This window comes from Labeo rohita, chromosome 4 (genome assembly GCF_022985175.1).
Source record: "Labeo rohita strain BAU-BD-2019 chromosome 4, IGBB_LRoh.1.0, whole genome shotgun sequence".
NCBI lineage: Eukaryota > Metazoa > Chordata > Actinopteri > Cypriniformes > Cyprinidae > Labeo > Labeo rohita.
In genome coordinates this window covers 45288613-45311837 of record NC_066872.1, presented here as the reverse complement: position 1 = coordinate 45311837, position 23225 = coordinate 45288613, and the positions used below count along the sequence as shown (strand labels likewise).

At 35.1% G+C, this 23225-nt stretch overlaps 1 protein-coding gene across 1 annotated transcript in view; it reads right to left on the bottom strand.

The window, feature by feature from the left end:
• Positions 1 to 21159, bottom strand: part of ptn (pleiotrophin) — a 35415-nt gene extending 14256 nt beyond the window's left edge. Inside the window, exon 1 of the mRNA XM_051108413.1 lies at positions 20965 to 21159. The gene's annotated coding sequence lies outside the window, so the exon portion shown is untranslated. The remainder of the gene's footprint in view (positions 1 to 20964) is intronic.
• Between the last annotated feature and the right edge of the window lie 2066 nt (positions 21160 to 23225).

Below are 23225 nucleotides of genomic sequence, written 5' to 3'. Positions count from 1 at the left end.
ACGTGATCCATCAGAGTGAAACACACACGCACACACAGACAGAAGAAAGCTGTACTCGTCATTCGCAATTGACAGATTTCTGGAAGCCTGGTGCATTGGCTCTTAAAGGGACGGCGCACCCAGACAGCCAAATACTGTTATCATCTACTCACCTGCACGTCATATGAAACCTGTGTGCTTTTCTTCTGTGGAATGTAAGAGTTAGTAAGAGTTTTTTTTGTTTTTTTTCATAGAATGAAAGTGGACGGTCAGCCAAAAAGCGTCATCAAAATTTAGGCCCGTTTCTCACATAAAGCTGTCATATATAGTGTAAATCTCACAGATGCTCTTCTGAAACCTCTCTGTAGGATGGCATGTTTTTATATGCGCTGTGATTGACAGGGTTTTATCCGCACTGAGTCTGAAAGCTTCATGCTTGATCCAGCTACTCTGACTCAGACCCAAACCCGGATTTGTTGCGTTCTGGGTGTTTGTTTTTAGTGATCGGGGGGCGGAGCTTAGCGGAACCTGTTAGAATGCAGACAAACAGCAAGATGATTTTGAGAAGCAGGATAAAAGACAAACCTAGAAAGGATGAAATGTGATCTTTAGAGGAATAAAACTGAGAAAATGGAGTCAGCATTCACTATACTGCTTTACTGCACACACCCGCTTCTGCCATTATTCAGTTTGGACACGCCTCTACTCTAAAAGACAAAAAAAGTTATATTATTATTATTATTATTATTATTATTATATTATCAGGTAAAACAAACCTGTTTCTTGATTTGAAACAGCATTACTCATTAAAACATGCAAAACTAAGAAATTATTTTTATTTTTATTAAGATATTTATTTTGATAAGGGAAAATGACTTGAAAAAGTGTGAAGAATTTAAAAAACATGAAGTGTTTGTCATGTTCTGACCATAAAGAACATTTTCAAGCCACATTTAATTGCCTGGTTTTTACAACTTTCACACTGCCTTTAAAGAAATAAAAATTAGACATTTATTGTGATAACTATCGATATTGACTGATATGAAAAAAAATGATCGTGATCATTTTTGGCCATATCGCCCAGCCCTACTTCAAAGTTATTAAAACATTAGAACAAAAACATTAGACATCATTCATGGAATGTTTTTTCTGAAATGTTTTAGTTGGACGTTCATCTAACGTTTTTTAAACGTTACTACCTGTTTCAAAATATTCAGAGAACATTCAAAGGTAACTTTCCCACAATGTTTTCACAATCATAAAATGGAACATTTTTAATATTCCTGTAACAAAAAAACAAAACAAAACAACAACAACATTCAGAAACAACATTTAATTTAACACTAGGAAAACATTCTTAGAATATTTTTGTTATCTGTGTCTAAGCTCAAAAAAAAAACAGTTTCCTACTTGTAATTATGTCGCAGTGGCTCATCCCATAAAAGAATCATTGCGACATGACTTGAAGGAAATGTGAATTGTTAACAGCTTCTCTACACTGAAAAACATGAGTTCTTTCTGCTGTTAACACAGCAAACTGTCAACAGGTCAGCTTTGGAGAACAAGAAAACTGACAGCGCTTATCACAACGCTGTGTGTGAATTTTTGTTCGTATTCAGCTGCTTTATTTAGTGATATTTCTAGTATATGAATCAGGGACGTGCTGCGTGCAGCTCTGAGATGTACTGTTTATGGGCCGAAATTCAATTTGCTGTGAATCTATAAAACAATATAAATATTAAACAACCATCACTAACAGACAAGACAGTGAGAGAGACAGGAAAACTGCTTTGACATGAATCACACTGACATGAACATAAACTATCAGACAACCAAATTGATAACTAAAGATTTCATGTGAATTAACTGGTATAACGTTGATTGTTTATTCCTTCTCAGACATGATAAATGACATGAGTCAAAAGTAATCTAAAAGTAATCAAAAGGTAATCTGATTACATTACCTAAAATGTGCAATGTAATAGATTATGTTATTGCCACATGTGTTTGTAATCAGTAACGGACTATAATTTGTAAGTAATCTACACAGCAGTGGTAACAAACATAATTTGAGCTCAAACGCTGTAGGATCACACACAAACACCCTCGACTTTAACACTTTAACACTGAAGAGTGTCTTCAAATCCCTGACCTGTATGCAGCGAGCAGTCAGTGCTAATAAATCCAGAAGATATTCCCCTGTAGCGCTAATGCTACAGGTCAGAGCGCCAGCGAGGCGTCTGATCTCAGTAAACACAAGCCACAAGACACAAATCAAACAATCAGATTCATGAGAGAGAAACCCTGTGCAGAGCAACACTAAGCCTGCAGACTTACACACACTCAGACAGATGGAACCGCCCCGGATAAAGCCGCTGGGTCTCCGATAAACCTGCCAGGCACCTGTAATCCCAAATCACTTTCACACACAGTTATACACACACACACACACACACACATACACAGCTCATAGCCGGCAAAACCCTCTCAAATGGAAAATAAATGGGATGTGTGTTGCAAATCGACTTTTTGACATTCGTGTCTTTCCACGAATTTCACTCCAGAGAAAAGTTCAGCCCGAGGGACGGAGCATTAGCGCACACACACGCCGAAAACATCTTTCAGGTTATTTCAGGAAACACAACACCACCAAAGATGAGCCGCCTTACCTCACTTGACCCCAAAACAGACGGCATGTGTTCCAACAATGCACTTACTATACTACACTTACACTTTATGCAGTATGCAGCGCATACAGTAGTACTTGTCAAGGGTTTTGGGTGTTTTTGAAAGAAGTTTCTTTTGCTCAAGGATGCATTTATTTGAGCAAAAACACAAGAAAAACAGCAAAATTATGATATATTTTTACAATTTCAGTTAGCTGCTTTCGATGTGAATGTATTGTAAAATGTAATTTATTCCTGTGATGCAAACCTGAATTTTCAGCATCATTACTCTAGTCCAGGGGCTTTTAGATGCCACGGACCCCTAAATATGATGGCCATTCTAAAATGTAAAAGACACTTATATAGTTTCTTGTATAAATACCTATTTACACTGTGGAAAAATTGTGAAAAATCAAAGTTATAAGCCAGTCTAAAATAATAATTGGAAAATATTTAGTTTCTATTAAATTACATTATTATTCCTTTTTTCTAAAACAATTATTTTAAAGTAAAGTACAGTATTCATTTATCTTTTTAATCTACATTTTATAATTCATTTTAATATAATTTATAGTTATTTCTTAGCTTTCATTTTAACTAATTTATTTATTTCATTCTTATTCAATCATATTTTTTGTATTAATTATTTTATAATTATAATTATACATACTATATTTATATAATGTAATTAAAAATATAATTTTTATATTTTTACAATTCTTTATGCTCTTCCAAGGATCCCCTAGCACTTACTTGTGGCCCCCTGGGGGTCCTCGGACCCCAGTTTGAAAACCCCTGCTCTAGTCTACAGTGTCACATGATCCTTCAGAAATCATTCAATTAATATTTTTGTAGAAACCATGATTAATTTTATTCTTCAGGATTGTTTGATGACTAGAAAGTTCAAAAGAACAGCATTTATCTTGATAGAAATGTTTTGTAGCATTATAAATGTCTTTACTGAACTTTTGATCATGTGATTAATATGTTTTTGCTAAATAAATATTATTACTATTATTTTAATTTTACTGACCACAGACTTTTGTGGATCACAGTTTCCACAAAAATATTGGACAGCACAACTGTTTTCAAAACTGATAATAATCAGAAATGTTTCCTGAGCAGCCAATCAGCATATTAGAATGATTTCTGAAGGATCATGTGACACTGAAGACTGGAGTAATGATGCCGAAAATTTAGCTACATTTTAACAGATATTTACACAGAAAAAAACGCTCTTTTAAAATGTTTTACAATATTACTGTTTTTACTGTGTTTTTAATCAAATAAATGCAGCCTTGGTGAGAATAAAAGACTTGAATCATTCCAAACGTTTGGCCAGTAGTAAGCAGTAACAACAATGTATTGCATAACGCAAACTGCTTCGTTTACTATATTTAAAACCCAACAGGAAGTATGCAGAGCACTTTTGTTGTTCACATTGACACCAACACAGCAACAGCTATTTAAATAATAGCCTTTAGCAGTGCTCTCTTCACCGTCTCCACGATTCTCCGCAGCATTATTTAGACGTTACGTGTTGGATTGTCTTGTGAGTTTTTCTCAGCTGATGACAGATGGTGCATTTGGAAGCAGGTGCGTGAACAAAGCAATTACATCCAAAATAGAGCAACGGCTCCATCATTAACACCCCCACCCACATCCCTCACCTCTTCATCTTTAAAACATGGCCTGCGTTCGGGGCTTCTGAAACTTTTATCCTGCCCATGTAAAATGATTCATGCCCGTCTCTGTAGTGTCCATCAGTTAATAGAGAACAAAAGCGAGAAGTAAACTTGCAAACACGAGGCCAATTTAGTGAAAGCGCCGAGAGACGCTCACACCTGCACTAGATGAGTATTTACAGCTGTTTTAGATTAGATGAGTATTCGCACCTGTACTCCAGAACACCTGTGTTTATTCAGTGTTTATTTCAGCTGTGCTTCAGTGTTTCCTGCGCTTGATAAATCTGAAATCACCCAACAATCATTCACTCATTCACTACACAATATCTAGTGAATTTAGTTCATTTTGCCAAAGTTTGACACTGGTATCAAACAGCTGGTATGGTGGTCCATTGGTGTTAATGCCAAAGCGCCCTCTGCAGGTGCAGTAAGTCCCTAAAGGCAGCAGAAAGAGTCGCCTGTCCATTTTTAACATACCATATCCATAGCAACGCTGAAGGCGAGGATTTTAGGAGCTAAACGCAAGGCCTCTCAGGCAGTTTCCTTAAATCAAGCAGAAACAGTCGGCTCAAGACCAACCTTCATCGCAAACCCACAATCTACCGAGAAACAAAGAGCAAGAGAAATGCAATTCCTGAAATTCAGAGAACTGCATCTCTTATTAGAGTTTATTGAGTTTGTCGGGCTTTCTACGGCTGTTGCTGACAGCTCTGATCAGCTTCTAGCCTACACACACAATCTCCAGACGTTAGAGCTCGGCTCACCAGTATTTTTATGTTTGATTGCACTCAGAAACGTCAGAAGAGTTTTCTCAACAGCCTCGGTAGAGTTTTATTTAGCTCAATTAGCTATTCAACAATCTCAGCGTCTACAATACCAGCACACACACACCAGATAAACATTAGTATGCCATGACATTTACATCTAATTATTGCGATAACATAAAAATACCTGAAAAACACTATTTGGAATGTGCACAAAACACCCTATTAATGTGGAATATATACAAAAATGCACACTGTAGAGCTTCTGTATTGCACAGTCTAGTGTATTCTACTGCTTCCTGGTTTATTTTTGAAGTTCGCATCATTGATGCCGCTGCCTTTCCTATCTGATACTGTGAAGCTGCTTTGAAACCATCTCTATTGTATAAAGCACTATAAAAATAAATGTGATTTGACACTGTGGGACGAGGAACTAGGTATGCATGTAATGCAACATGTATGTGACAAATAAAAAAATGAACCTGAACCTTGATCAATCATTGTACATGTCAAAAAAAAAACAAAAAACTGACATTACCAGGGTGTATGTCCAAACCCTGCTGACAAAAAGCAAACAAACAACAGAAACCCTTTCGGAATTTGTAATGGTTGTAATGGAAGCAGTAATGGTTTCAATGGAAACCGTGATGGTCCCTGCGGATCTCTACTGGTAATTTGTTGCTTTCTATTGGTGGCAAGTTAAAGCCATTTAATCCTAATGGAATACTGGGCAGGTCTGTGTAACAAAACCAGCCGAAAACTAGCCTAATGACCCTATCCACATATCAAAACCCAACACGTCACTCGCACACCTACATTTTTTCTGTTATGCATTACACACAATTTCAAGTTGAAAATCAGTTCTGTTTTCATAAAGGTGCTCAAATGCCACTTCCTCACAAAACTCATAATCTAGCAGTTTTATTATTGGTAGAATGCAAAATATTTTAGTCGATTAAAATTTATGCCACCTGTCAAATCTTTAAACTGTGGGGAAAAAATCAAGTGTTTACAAGTAGCCCAATTCTGCAGGAAAACGCAAACTTGGCAACATGCTGCTGGAAACCATCAGTGGGTGTAACACATTAGTAAGAAATTAATTACTGTAATTTAATTGCTTTTCCCTTGAAAAAGTAAAGGATTACTCTTTTTTCTGTAACTTAATTACAGTTACTTCTGTTATGTTTCAATTTCATGACTATAGAACAATTTTACAGTTGATCTGAAATCAAATTGTAACATTTTTAGATAGTAATTAATAGTTAGTAATGAACTACTTTTTTAGAGTAACTTATCCAACACTAAAAACCATTGCTGAAATTATTTTTAACAATAAGTAGTAGTAATTTTTCAATAATTATTTATTTTAATTTTTTAATGTATATTTTTTTTATCTGTAATCTTATTTTTATTATTACTTTATTATTACCATTATTTATTTATTTATTTTACATTTTTAGTACATTTTTTTCTGAATATTTCCAAAGATCTAAGAAATGTCTATCTTTGTATTGTTCAATTGGTTGAGGCTGATATTTGGTTTACAAATGAATTAATAAGTAATGCTATACTTTTTAGAGAGAGTAACCTAACTACATTGTTGAAGAAGTAATTAATAGTTAGTAATGAATTGCTTTTTAGAGTAACTTATCCAACACTGAAAACCATTGTTGAAATCTATCTTTAATAATTAGTAGTAGTAATTCATGTATTATTTATTTTAGCATTACTATTTTATTTATTTATTTTAAGTTTATTTATTTATGTATTTATTAATTTTTTTTTACAGATGACCTAACCAATGTCTATCCTAGTATTGTCCAATTGGTTGAGGTTGATATTGGGTTTACAAAGTAATTAGCAATAAGTAATTAGAGTAATTAGTAAAGTAATCTAATTACACTGTTGAAGCAATGAATTACCCAACACTGGAAACCATTAGGTAATGGTTAACATCTTGAAAGGTGAACAGTTGATGGTTTTGCGATGACATTTGTAGTGTAAAGCATTAGTGATGGTTTCTACTGTTGCTTTTTGATTTCTGAGTTTCTCCGCGCTAGTTTAACATCCCGCTGTTGTTTGGGATGGTGGCCTCTCGCAGTCAGCCATATATTAACGGAGGAGTTGCGTTATTTTTGGTCAGCACTTGGAGAGTGTGAAGCAGAAGAAAGCCAGCGACATAAAGGGAGAGAAGGAGTGGGTGGGTTCTTTAAAGAACACGGCGCTCTGTGGGGCAGCGTCTTTGAACGCGCGCGCTAACACGCACACGGTGAAGCCGAGGTCACTGTTCTTATCCCACAGCAGGTTCTTCTAAGTTGGGCTGCACTCAGAACTGTAAAAACAGAGAGAGAGAGCGGGCGTAACGGTGGGCGGCGGCGCTGACCCGAACTCCCGACCGCGGCGATTCATCTCCAGCTTTATTTACAGACCTGCGTTTGTTTGTGAACGGCTACAGTCGTGTTTAGTAGGTGGACGCGGCCCCGATTAAGCTTTCCAAAAGCCCTCCTCTTCCTCGCCGTCTGTTTGTGAAGATATCAGCCAACACAGCTCCGCTTTAATCCCGATGAGAGGATGAGATCTTATAATCTCTCAGATTAGCGACGCCATCCGTCGCAACACTTTGTAAAATGAAGTTAAAATGCACGGTGATGTGAAGACCCACTTTAAAGGGATGCTTCGCCTGAAAATGGACATTTTGTCATCATTTACTCACCCTGTAGTGCCTAGTGTGTGTGTGTTTTTTTTTTCCTGTGGAGCTCAAATGGAGAGTATTTACAATACAATGAAAGCTCTGCATTAAAGTAGTCTATATGATACATGCTCTGCATTCTACGTGTGAAAGGAACGCTCATTAAAAGTCATTACTTGCTAAAAATATACACTAATGCTCTGGTCCTTTAATCTCGTATGACTTCAGAGGACTTTTCAACCTGTTAGATGCCATGAATGGACTCCTAAACATAATCCTCTTCATGCAAGGGACCCTGAACCAAAAATGTACAAGGCATCGATACATATTCACGTATAAAAAATTCATATTATTGAGGAAAAAATTTTAGTATTTATTATATGACATTATTTTGTACTCACTACAGTACTGTAGTGTTATCTGCTGTATTCATTTATTAAAATCTATTTTATTTATATATTTTTATCTTTTTTTCTATTTATTTGTGTGAATCTATTTTTAGTATTTATTTGATATATATTTATTTAGTATATATTTGTTTTAAATGTAATTATTCATTAATTATTTTAACATTTTATTTAGTTAAATCTTAATTTATTATTTAGTTTAACAATTTATACATCTTTAGAATACAACCAGAATACAATATTGAACATTTTTTCTAATTTATTTAAATATTTTTTAATGAATACTTTTTTATTTTAATTAAAATGTATTTATTTGTTTATTTATTTTTTACAGTTTTTCTCAAAATTTTAGAATTAGAATTTTTGATTATTTATTTATTTATATATTTTTATTATTTATTTATTTATTTTTGCACTTTTTTCTCCCTAACAAAAACCACTGAACAAGAATACAAGTCACATGGACTTTTCTTCTTATAATTTAATGATCGTTTTTTCTAGCATGACGCTCACTTTGAACTGTTGTTGTGTGGTGAACAACATCTTTTCGTGTCCACCGCAGACACAAGGGCGAGTAAATGATGACAGAAACTTGGCCGACCTCTTCCTTTAGCCTCAAACCATCAATCATAAACTGTTTACGTGCTCCAGGTATTGATGATATAAAAGCCCATTAAATCAACACACAAACTGATTGGGTATAATCCATAATTTCCCCGGAGCATCGGCCGGACCCTCATCTCACGTACCCAGCCTCTTTAATTGGGTGTCATCCGTAATGACTCGAGGGCCTCGGAGAGGTTTGTGCGAAAAGACAGAGACAATAAAAAATAAATGTGGGCCGTAACATTAGAGCAGCGTCTCTATTATTATCTGTGTTCACTACAGAAGCTCTTAAGATTAGATGTGCATTACGCTCCCACCCGAGTGAGTGTGCGTTGAGTCAGCCGGGCCAGAACACCCCTATTAAACGCTTATTCTGGCCCACTGCGTCGGCCATTAGCGTACGGCCGCCTATTAGCGCTGAGACTACAGATGCTCTGTCCACCCCCCATACGGACAACATTCCCTACACATAATGATCTCATGTACACACACACACACACACACTGTCAGCAGCTTTCAGAAAACACATTGTTTCACCCACCTACACACTCTTCAAAATATGGATCTTTATTAGAATCAATGGTTCCATTAGGAGCCTTCAGCATCCATGGAATTTCTCCGTCGCATATTCTTCACACTAAAATAATGGTTCTTTTGAGAAATGTTCACTGAAAGGTTCTTTGGGGAACCAAAAATGGTTGTTCAGTGCCACCACTGAGAAAAAGCCTTTGTTTTTAAAAAAGCACCAATCACTTTGGAATCAAAACACAGCTAAATTTTCATCTAAATTTTCACAGTATACAGTGTATACTGTGAAAAAATAACATTATATGTATGTAATATAGTATTTGGAAAATTATTCTATTACGTGCATTTATTTATTCACAAATATAACCATATAAATATTAAATATTTAAAATTTTAAAACAATTTTTATTCAAAATTGTTATTTTCTTCTTATAATTTTTTACAATTATTTTTCCATGGACTCCCTATCAAAAATATATATTTTATTTACATAATTTTTTTTTTTTTTTTTTTTTTTTCAATTATTCTATTACATTATACTATTTTCTACTTTTAGTATTTATTAGTATAATTATTTAAAATGTGTTTTAGTCTTAATTTATTTTAATCAATGTTTATTTATTTATTTATGAATATAACTATATTTAAATATAACTATTTTTAAATTATTTTTTATTCAAATTTTTATTTATTAATAATACTCCTTGGGCTAAAGTAAAATTAAAGATGTATGGGCTATTTGTAATTTTTTTATTTATTTACTGTAATTAAATGTTTTATTTATTTCTTTAATTACCTTTTCTAGTATTTATTTAATCAAAAATGTCATCAGTTATTTTTAAATTATTTTTTTATTAATATATTTTTATTATATATTTTTACTTTTTTTTTTCAGAAACTCCCTAGCCAAATCCCCCTGAACTAGAATGCAAGTGGTATGGGCATTTTTTTTCAATCATTATTTAAAATTTTAAATCAAATTTTTCATTATTTATTTTAATATATATCTTTATATACATTATTTTCCTGGGGGTTTTCTCTGTAGATTTTTCCAGAGAATCCCTAGCAAAAAACAAAACAAAAACCCTGTGCTACAATACAAGCTGTATGTGTACTGTTTATTTTAATTTTAAAAACCCATAATATTATAATTAGTATTTATAATATATTAATTTTTTTTTTTTTTTTTTTTTTTTTTTTTTTTTTTTAAGTGTGTAATGGACAAAAGGTTTTTAGATTATTCAAATGTTAAAAAACTCGTACCAACAACAGTGAATCAGACGTCAGATTTTGAGCATCGAACATCAGTTTGAGCCAACAGCCGCTGGAAATCTGGCACACAAACCTAAGAAATGTTGCTCTCGAACACCAGCAAAAACACATCCAACATCTCATCTAAACAAATGAAAGTTTTTCCGCAGCTAACACACGGTCTGGACCGTTTCACGGGGAAAATGAAAACACTCTCTGCGTTATTGACTCACGCCATAGATCGATAGCGGTTCCCCTTGGTCTCGGGGGCTTTGGTTAGGATCCTCAAACGGCCTCTCCGTCTCCATCGCTCTGATTAACAACATCACATCATCTTTAATAATTCAGTTTGCAACAAACTTTCCATCTCTCTCCAGCTGATAACAGGTACGCCCTGTCTGTATCGATCCGGGCCGTGTGTTATTACTAGTAAGTGCTGTTTGTCTCTGAGCTGATGCCGAAACACTATAAAACAAAATAAAAGTGCTCTGAGTCTTTTTAATTGATCTGTTTTAAAAGATCTCTTATCCTTGTCAATAGTTTCTCATAGACAGAGATGTAGAGTGTAACGAGAGCTGCCAATATCTCAAAGGGTGCTGAGGCTGTCCAAAACAATTCCCATTTCTACTACAACATCAACATTGCAACAGAATTGACTCTGTTTTCTTTCCTAATCAATGCTCCTGCTGTTATTGTGGATGATTTAATACAAATCTTTTGTCAAAACATACAAAATCGCTCAACCGTGACGACTTTCCATTTCGGCTGACATCGTGGATCCCTCGTTTAAGCTCCGCCCACATGTGAAACGCCCACCTTTTTATAATCCAGTCAATCACTGGTGGATAAAAAGGCTCTACTTTTTTTATTTCTCACTGAACATCCTGCTTTCCTCAGAAGTATATCCGATCACTGAAGTAAAACGCACAGGTTTCCTGAGCTACGAAAGATCAATCTCCGAGCAATGAAACACTCCTCTGGGAATGGATTTGCAGAATCTGTAGAAGTGATTTACCACAAACCAAGAAGACCCGATAAAAGAGATGATATAAAAAGATAACGTTTTCAATAAAACGTAACACGTCAAGCTGAACTGCTCTTCTGTGGCACGAGGTTTCTCAAATACTGCCTCGTCTGCCATTGGTCAGATAAAGAAATAGTCCCGCCCACAATCACTCCACTGATTCAATTAATGTTTCTTCCAGCTTGGCTTACAAAAATACATCATCACCAGCACTACCTTAGTATCAGATACTATATTACTAGTTTTTGAGATATTATTTTAGAGCTGCAAAATGATTAGTCACGATTAATTGATTTAAAATAAAAGTTCAAGTTTGCATACTAAGTGTGTATACTGTGTATATTTATTATGTATTTGTAAACACACATATTATATATTAAAATATGTTTTATATTTATGATATATTTATGATTTATATTTTAAATATTTATATATAATATAACTTATATACAAGTGTTTACATACAAATATTTGTAAAAATATATACATATACAGTGGGTACGGAAAGTATTCAGACCCCCTTAAATGTTTCACTCTTTGTTATATTGCAGCCATTTGCTAAACTCATTTAAGTTCATTTTTTTTCCTCATTAATGTACACACAGCACCCCATATTGACAGAAAAACACAGAATTGTTGACATTTTTGCAGATTTTTTAAAAAAGAAAAACTGAAATATCACATGGTCCTAAGTATTCAGACCCTTTGCTCAATATTTAGTAGAAGCACCCTTTTGATCTAATACAGCCATGAGTCTTTTTGGGAAAGATGCAACAAGTTTTTCACACCTGGATTTGGGGATCCTCTGCCATTCCTCCTTGCAGATCCTCTCCAGTTCTGTCAGGTTGGATGGTAAACGTTGGTGGACAGCCATTTTTAGGTCTCTCCAGAGATGCTCAATTGGGTTTAAGTCAGGGCTCTGGCTGGGCCATTCAAGAACAGTCACGGAGTTGTTGTGAAGCCACTCCTTCGTTATTTTAGCTGTGTGCTTAGGGTCATTGTCTTGTTGGAAGGTAAACCTTTGGCCCAGTCTGTGGACCTGAGCAGTCTGGAGAAGGTTTTCGTCCAGGATATCCCCGTACTTGGCCGCGTTCATCTTTCCCTCGATTGCAACCAGTCGTCCTGTCCCTGCAGCTGAAAAACACCCCCACAGCATGATGCTGCCACCACCATGCTTCACTGTTGGGACTGTATTGGACAGGTGATGAGCAGTGCCTGGTTTTCTCCACACATACCGCTTAGAAATAAGGCCAAAAAGCTCTATCTTGGTTTCATCAAACCAGAGAATCTTATTTCTCACCATCTTGGAGTCCTTCGGGTGTTTTTTAGCAAACTCCATGTGGAGAGGCTTCCGTCGGGCCACTCTGCCATAAGGCCCCGACTGGTGGAGGGCTGCAGTGATGGTTGACTTTCTACAACTTTCTCCCATCTCCCGACTGCATCTCTGGAGCTCAGCCACAGTGATCTTTGGGTTCTTCTTTACCTCTCTCACCAAGGCTCTTCTCCCCCGATAGCTCAGTTTGCCCGGACGGCCAGCTCTAGGAAGGGTTCTGGTCGTCCCAAACGTCTTCCATTTAAGGATTATGGAGGCCACTGTGCTCTTAGGAACCTTAAGTGCAGCAGAAATTTTTTGTAACCTTGGCCAGATCTGTGCCTTGCCACAATTCTGTCTCTGAGCTCTTCAGGCAGTTCCTTTGACCTCATGATTCTCATTTGCTCTGACATGCACTGTGAGCTGTAAGGTCTTATATAGACAGGTGTGTGGCTTTCCTAATCAAGTCCAGTCAGTATAATCAAACACAGCTGGACTCAAATGAAGGTGTAGAACCATCTCAAGGATGATCAGAAGAAATGGACAGCACCTGAGTTAAATATATGAGTGTCACAGCAAAGGGTCTGAATACTTAGGACCATGTGATATTTCAGTTTTTCTTTTTTAAAAAATCTGCAAAAATGTCAACAATTCTGTGTTTTTCTGTCAATATGGGGTGCTGTGTGTACATTCATGAGGAAAAAATGAACTTAAATGATTTTAGCAAATGGCTGCAATATAACAAAGTGTGAAAAATTTAAGGGGGTCTGAATACTTTCCGTACCCACTGTATGTGTGTGTATTTATATATACATAAAATACTCAGTACACACACATACAGTATGCAAACAAACTTTCATTTCAAATCGATTAATCGCCACTAGTCGTTTTGCAGCTCTATATTACTTTAGTTTTTATTAATATTTTGAATTTGTTTTTAGGATCTTCTGTTTTCATTCTGATTTTAAAGGTTTGACATTTTAATTAGTTTCTGTTTATTTTAAAATATGTCCATATATGTTTTATTCATTTTTATTTCAGTTTTATATTGAAAATATTGGTAGGACATATTCTGAAATATTTTCGCTCACAAATTGCTAGTAAATTTCACTAATTAATTACAAAGATACTGCTAATAACAGAATTAAACATGAAATTTTGAGGTAGAAAAACTGAAATCGTTTTTTTCTTGTAAAACAAACTGCAATGACCTTCATTTTATTTACACATTTTTAAAAACTCATGTTTAACAGTGTAGTTATTTTAGTACTATATGTGATCATGGACTACAAAACCAGTCTTAAGTATCATGGGCATATTTGTAGTAATAGCCAAAAATACACTGTATAGGTAAAAATGATCGATTATTAATTTATGCCAAAAATCATTAGGATATTAAGTAAAGATCATGTTCCATTAAGATATTTTGTAAATTTCCTACCGTAAATATATCAAAACGTAATATGCATTGCTAAGAACTTCATTTGGACAGCTTTAAATGCGATTTTCTCAATATTTAGATTTTTTTGCACCCTCAGATAGTTGCATCTCAGCCCAATATTCTCCTATTCTAACAAACCATAAATCAATGGAGACACTATTTATTCAGACTTCAGATGATGTATAAATCTCAATTTCAAAAAAAGGACCAGTATGACTGGTTTTGTGGTCCAGGTTCACATATATGTTGTACTAACTTAAACTATATGAAAACGAGATTTTTTTAAAATATTTTACTTAAGTTAGTGACTAGGGTTTTTTATGGTTTTAATCATCTATAATAACCCCAGTCATACACCAGTATGTCATAGATTGTACATTATGTGATTTGAGAAAGCATTTTAACATAAAAACATGCATATTTGACTGATTTCCTGATGTTTCTAGCCTTTCACTTTTAGCTAATTTCCTCCTGGTATCTGTTTTTAACAGAACTAATGTGTGTTCATTAACAGCCATTGAGTCACTCAATCTGTCAATCACTCCACTTACTTCACTGCTTCTTTTCTTTCAGTCTCGGGTGACTTCATACTGAGAGACAATCATCTCACTTCATTAGACAAACACAAACAACCCAGCACTCCCGCAGGGAGCGGGAAGGAGTCGCAGACAAACAGAAAGACAGACAGAGAGCGAGAGAGAGAGAGAGACGGGGCGATCCAGGTGAGACGAAAGCTCTGGCAGCTCAAGCCGCATCTGATCATGTGCAGGAGATCAATAATCACCTGTGAGACACTCTGTGCTTTACAGCGGGGTGAGCCAATGCAGGGGTGCATGCTGGGAAAAGCAGTTTCACGGATTAACCGATCATTATTTTCAAGCAAAAGCGGTCATTCAGTCGCTCTCGGGGGAGAAAACAACCAATCGGAGGCTGGCAGCGTGAACCTGCCGTTTATATGCTGTGAAAACACAATGACTTTCAATATGACACAAATGGACAGTCAGATCTGAATGACCCACGGTCTGTATCAGTATTAGTTCTGCTGGACCTGAGCTCAGATCTATCAATATGAAAGATCCCAATCAACTCAGACAAACAGAAAACTTCAGTAACCCACATCTACACCTCAATGAGCTTGAGGATGATTGCGTTCTACTACCGAGATAAAGACCCATTCACACCAAGAGCCATAACTATAACTATGAAATCTATTATTATCAGTGTTCAGTGTTGAAAACAGTTTTTGCTGCTTAATGTTTTGGTGGAAACCGTGTTACACCACCATTCAAAAGTTTGGGGTCAGAAATATATATATATATATATATATATATATGCATTTATTTCATTAAAATATAGAAAAAAATGTTATTACAATATGAAATAATGGTTTTTATTTTAATATTCTCCAAAATATAACTTATTCCTGTGATGCAAAGCTGAATTTTCATCGACTGTTCCTGCAGTCTTAAGTGTCACATGATTCTTCAGAAATCATTCTAATATGCTGATTTATTATTAGAATTATCAGTGTTAGAAACAGTTCTGCTGCCAAATATTTTTTTGGAACCTGTGATTAATTTCTCAGGATTTTTTGATAAGTTAAAAGAGAGCAGCATTTATTCAAAATATAGATCTTTTCTAACAATGCAAATCAATGCACATTTTTAAAAATGTGACACTTACAGTAAGACTGGAGTAACAGCTGATGAAAATTCAGCTTTGCATCACAGGAATAAATTATATTTTAAAGTATATTAACATTTAAAAAAAACATTATTTTATATTGTAATAACATTTTGCAACATTACTGTTTTTTCCTGTATTTTTGATCAAATAAATGCAGCCTTGATGAGCATAAGAGACATCTTTAAAAAACATTACAAGTCTTACTGATCCCAAACGTTTGAGCGGCAGTGTGTATACTCACACACACACACACACGTTTGTTTTTGTGAATTGTGGGGACTTTCCATAGACTTCTATAGATTTTATACTGACCAAACAATATTGTCTATCCCCTAACCCTAAACCTAGCCCTCACAGAAAACACGTTTGCATCGTTACACTTTCAGATAAACACCATTTACTATTTTTAATAATTTTTTAACATTGTCAAAAATTTCAGGTTTTACTATCCTTGTGGGGACATTTGGTCCCTACAATGTAGCAAAAACAAGTACACACACACACACACACACACACACACATATATATATATATGACATTTGTAATGTTACAAAAGATTTCCATTTCCATGTTTTTTTTAACTTTCTATTTATTTTAGGTTTCCATAAATTCAATTTAAAATATATAAATGACTTTTTAAAATATATTCAAATAGAAAATGTGAAATAAAAATTAATAAAACAATTAATGTATTAATACATTCATCAAAGACACAATAAACTGATCAAAAGTGACAGTAAATACATTTTTTGACATTTATATTATAAAATATTTTTATTTCTGTTCTTTCTATTCAGAATTCAGAAGTACAATTATCCCAATTTCCACAAAAATATTGGCCAGCACAACTGTTTTCAACGTTGATAATAATGAGAAATGTTTCTTGAGCAGAAAATCAGCATATTAGAATGATTTCTGAAGGATCACGTGACACCGAAGACTGATGCTGAATTCAGATTTGATCGCAACAATAAATTAGAGTTTACAATATATTCCCACAGAAAATATATATTTTAAATTCTAAAAATTTTTCACAATTTTTACTGTATTTTGGATTACATAAATCAGCTATGGTGAGCTCTTTCAGAAACATTAAACTGATTTCAAACTTCAGCAGTGTATCTTCCAAAACTAAGAATAAAACTTGTGTAACCACAGACCACCACGTTTGTTTTGTAACACAGTCAGTTACATCATCATTCGGTCAATCGAGTCAATGGAATTGTGTGGCAATTCAGACAGAGGTCCATATATTCCCCACTGACCAATCCGGTGGAAAGGGATCAGCGACTGAGTGTGTTTCCATGGAACATCCTTCTGAGAATCTCAACTCTGTGCGTGTGTGTGTGTGTGTTCCTTACACAAGCAGGGCTGTTATTCTCTGTCGGCCTCCTGCACCTTAGCGACCCAATGTATGAGAAAGCGGCCTCAAGCTGCATGAATGAAAAGAGGGAATCGAACAGAACAGACAGAGAAATACAACAAACCCAACCCCCCCCCGCACCTCTACCCAGCATGCTTTTGTGTGCGAATGTGTATATAACCACCAGTTCCCACATAGTCGACCAGACCCACGGGAGATTAATCTCCACTGACGACATCAGCTGATCTCACACTCTCAAAATAAAGGTTCCAAAAGGGAGTTTTCATAGCGATGCCACGGAAGAACCATTTCTGGTTCCCCAGAGAACCTTTGAGTGATCAGATTAAAAGAATCACTGTTTCTTAGTGCGAAGAACATTTTAATAATCTAAAGTATGCAAGCTTGTTTCCGCCACAGCATAAAAAACAGGGAAACATGACTTTTTATCTCACAATTCTGACTTTTTCCCCTCAAAATTGTAATTTTATATCTCACAATTAAGACTTTAAAAAAAAAAAAAACCACAATTACACATCTATAACTTGCAACTGCAACATATTTCTGAGAAAAAGAGCCCAAACTGCGACATACATATTTACTATTCAGTGAAAAAAAGACCAAACTGTGATATAAATGTGCAGCTCTGATTTTAAGAAAAAGGACATGATAGTGAGATATAAACTGCAATTTTGAGGAAAAAACGACATAATTGTGAGATCTAAACTTAATATTCTGAAAAAAAAGTCTGAATTGTAAGACAAAAACTTGCAATTCTGAGAAAAAAATATACAATTGTGAGAAATAAACTTGCAATTTTATGAAAAAAGACATAATAGTGAGATATAAACTGCAATTTTGAGAAAAAAAAGTCAGAATTGTGAGACATAAACTTGCAATTTTAAGAAAAAAGACATAATAGTGAAATATAAACTGCAATTCTGAGAAAAGAAGTCTCAATTGTGAGATATAAAATTAATATTCTCAGAAAAAAAGTCTGACAAGACAAAAACTTGCAATTTTAAGTAAAAAGATATAATTGTGAGACATAAAAAAAAAATGTAATTGTGAGATATAAAATGCAATTTTGAGAAAAAAATTGTAATAGTAAGAAATAAACTTAAAAAAGTTAAAATTGTGAGCTAAAAACTCACACTGTGAGATTTAAAGTCACAGTTACACAGTAAGGAAGTAACCAGAACCTTTTTCCACTATAAAGAATCTTTAGTGGAATAGAAAGATTCGGTGGATGTTAAAGGTTCTTCATGGACGCCTCAAAGGTAATAAAGCACTTTTATGTTTTCATTAGTGCCCCTCTATGTGCTGAACATAAAGAAACCAAGGGAATGTGCAATTTGTTACAAAATAAAATAATATTGGCTCACAGCTTCCTTATAATTGAGTCACAACTTGGCCTGGAAGCGAGAGAAGGACAGCGAGAGACGGTCGGCTGGTGGCTGTTCAATTGAGCAGGACTCGTTCTGATAGGTTAACCGATAACTATGGCAACAGCAGCGGCGTTGAGGCCCGATGCTCAGAGCTCACAGGGTCGCACGGCACCCCGCTTATTCTCATTCCAGTCAGGAACGACCCACTTCACACACCACCCTGGGAAAAAACGGCCTCTCTAAAACACACACACACACGCACGCACGCCCTATACGTGGAAGTCTGAACATAGACGATACACCTACACGCACGAGGTGTTCTCAAAAGAAGGCAAGAGAAAACAGCAGACGTAATCCACTGAGATTTGGAGAGTGGTTTCACCTGTCACTGTGAGGAGAGGAGGAGCATGAGATGTATGTTGATAAGGAGGAAGGTAAAACACTCTCCGTTTTGCTGCTTTGGCTTGATCTCTCTCTCTCTCTCTCCTGTCGTCCCAGAGGGGATGTTCCCACACAGATGTGGGCCGGACAGATAAAAGGTGGACCACGGCAAACCCGTTTAAATGCTTTTCTAAGGAAACGCTTTGAAGTTTCTACAGGAAATGCATGCTTTCCTGCATAACAATGTCATTTACATCATCCCATCCGAGACGTAAAGAAAAACATGAGAAACATCGACGGGTGAATCTCACGAAACATGTCAGATTTCACTCTTAAATCAATTCAAAAAAAAAAAAAAATTATATTCCACAATAATAGAACATTTTGGAATCAATTATGTTTTGCAGTAGGACATTATTTTCAGATATTCCCAAATTATCATTATTTTGATGCACAAATATATATATACAGTATATATAAATTTTGTTTATTATTAATATTTAATATATTATATATTAATATATTCATATTATTTAATATTTAATGTTGTTATATATATATGTATATATATTACATAAACATTAAAATATTAAAATATATTAATAACAATAACAAATTAATACAAATATTAAACAAAATTTATATGACAAAAATTTATATAACAAATCATATATGCATTACCGCAATACAAAAGAAAATATTACAGTAATTACAATCGGATAAAAATCAACATTCAGAATATCTATAAACTTTTCAGAATAATTCAGAACCTTCTTATAATTTTTTTTGCATTATAAAATTATTTTAATGACAAGTAAACATTTTCAGATAATCTGTGATTACTGTAATGCAAATTAAGGTATATTATATAGCATGTATTAAGAATAATGTTATATACAATTTTAGATTGTTTTTTTAAATGTGTATTATATTGTGTCTACTAAAATATTAAATATTTCAATAAAAAAAAATTAAAATCATCAAATAAATACATTATTTTAGTAATTAAAGTAAAAATAAATGTAAAAATAAATGTAAAAATGTAATTAATTAAAAAATTATATAATGTAAAAATATTACACTATTAAACAAGATATATCATTTAATATTTAAAAATATATTTAAAAAATAATACATTTAAATATACAGTATTTGTACTGTAATTTATATACAAAAATTACAGTAATTACGAATTAATAAAAATCAACAATTAAATATTTGATATAAAATAATGATACAATTAAATAATGATATGCTTAATGTAATACTATAAAATATGAAAACAGGCATTTATTGTCTTAATGCAAACTATAATTTTGGTTTTGACGTATAGTGTCATCTGGATATACCCATAACCGTCAGTCTTCCTCTCCAACCACTTTGAAAAACTTTACCTTGCATTATTTATCATTTTGCCAACCAGAAACTCAGAGGTCGCAAACACCCGCTGACCTCAGAAGTGCTGCCACAGGAAGAGATTTCTCACGCTTCAAACCCCGACAGCAGAGTGACACGCTTAAGACGCCCATCGCCGTCGCCGCACCGACGCCGAGCGCACAAAGGCCTCAGAAACAGCGGTTATCTCAGCCTTTCATCCTCCCGGCGCGCTTCAGAAATAACGAGAGAGCGAGCGCGAGAGAGACACGCGGGATCTGAGGAGACATTTGCTCGAGCTTTCTCCAAGAAAACACTAAAATCTCTTTCTGAGTCCTTGTTTGGCTTTAAACGAGCGCAGAAGTCATGAATTCAGCATTACGGCGGCTCTGAGCTTCAAGACGGAGGTTTAAAGTTACATACCTGTAGTCTGAGGAATAGTTTGTTGTTTCTCTTCCTAATTCCACCTGTTTGGCCTCTTTGTTTTTCTTTTTATCCTCCTGTCTCTCTCACTTTATCTCTAGCTTTCTATTTCCACCACAGAGCCGTGCTAATGGTATCTGTGAGAGCGACAGACTGAATGCATATGTGTGTGTGTGTGTGTGTGGAGGGAGGGATTGTTTGTGTATTTGCCGCGAGCTGAAAGCCCAACTGACTCGTGATCACACACTCATTAATACAAGGTCATTCCAGGGACGAGAAAGAAAAAGAAAGATGCTGAGAGAAAGAGAGAGAAAGCCACCATCTGTCTGTCACTCGGAGCGAGGATGAAAGTATGAAAGGAAACAGAATATATTCTGTCTGGTGCGTGAAATTAAACTCCAGCACCTTTCACTCAATGAAGTTTCCCTCGACACACTATAGTAAAGCGAAGCTGAGGTAATGCGACGGGGTAATGCGCGAGACCATCCGGAAAACATCGTTTCAAACCAACGCCGTCACCGTGCCGTGTAGCCTGTTCCTTTCTGACGGTACGTCACTAAGAAGATTGTGTGGTGTAATGCGTTTCTTTCCCACGTACTGACAATCAGCTTACTCTGGTACAAATAAATCAATTCTTCTGTCTGAAAACAGGCCAACAGCAACACACGACCACAAGAGAAACTCAGACACCTGCCAGCGGTCCGTGTACACAGTCACAAATCCACACACAAACCATAAAACTAATCTCAACACACAACACTTGGAAATTAGAGAGTTACTGACGTCTTCCAACAGTTTGGATAGTTTAATGTGTTTTTTGTAAACACATGGCTGATCTTAACCCTCACTGTAAAAAAAAAAAAAAAAGTAAAATGTACGGTAAAAAAAAACAGCTGTGGGTGCCGGAATTTTACTGTAAAAATATGGTAGCAACGTTTTAGGTTTTACGGTTTTAAAGGGGTCATCGGATGCCCATTTTCCTCAAGTAGATATGATTCTTAATGAAAAGTCTATAATATACTTTGGTTAAAAATTCTTAATGGTAGTGTAAAACAACACTCTTTTTACGTTGCCAAAATCAGCTCCGCAAAAATCGTCCTGTTCTGGTCGAGGTTGCTTTAAATGTTAATGAGCGCTGCTTGCCCCACCCCTCTCTTCTCTCTGTGAAGTGACGAGCCTGTTTACTTCCTAACTAGCACATTATTAGGAAAGGCGGTCACAAAGATTCATAAAAAAACCCTTATACTCACTTCTGCTGTAAGTGAAGTTGGATCACGAATGATTTGCGTGAACATAGACGGATATGTGCAGATCGGGAGGCGCATCCCCTTCACAAACAAACGTAATCCACTGCATCTTCAGCGGCTCAGATGTCGGGAGTAAATGACGACCACTATGTTCATTATTACATCCAGTAACACAACACCTCAATCGCTCAATCGGAGATATTCTTGTCTAACTTACATCCCTGCTCCGGCATCGAAACAACGGAGGTCGGACTGTTACAGCTGATTTAGGGCGGGTCTGAGGTAAGATGCTCGTGTCAATCAACTATGGTGGGAGCGGCCTCTGTGGCTCGATTTGAAAAAGGGGATATTATTTTTACAGATTAATTAAAAACCTAATGTTCAAACAACATGTAAAAGTGAACTTTGCATCCGATGACCCCTTTAATTTAAATTTACATTTAAATACCGTAATTTTATGAACTGATGTCATGTTAACCAACATATTGAAGTACTGAAATCCATTTTGTATCTTTGTAATACGCTTGATAATCACCAAAAGCAGGTGGCGATGAGAAAGTCACATGATGAACCAAAGCCCATCACAAGCAGCTTTTAAATACTAACAAACATAATCAGTGTTGGGTAAAGTTACCTTTAAAAGTAATGAATTACAATATTGTGTTACTTCCTAAAAAAGTAACTAATTACTTTACTTAGTTACTTTTTATGGAAAGTAATGCGTTGTGTTACTTTTGCATTACTTTTTAAATCTGGGCGAGGCTTGCTTGTTTGTTTTTAATACAAAAAGTTCTATTTTTGTCAAATGTAAAAGCCCTTTTACAGCAAAAGCCTCAGGCTGAAGGAGAAGTCTGTACAGTAGAAAGCAATAAAAAAAAGTTAGTTAACCATATTACTATGGTTGAATTGGATCATTTAAGGTCAGAGGCAAAGACGCTGGTTAATAAAATGGGATAAAATACAAAAAAGGATATATGTATTATTTAACATTTAATTATTGCAGGTTTGCGTCAT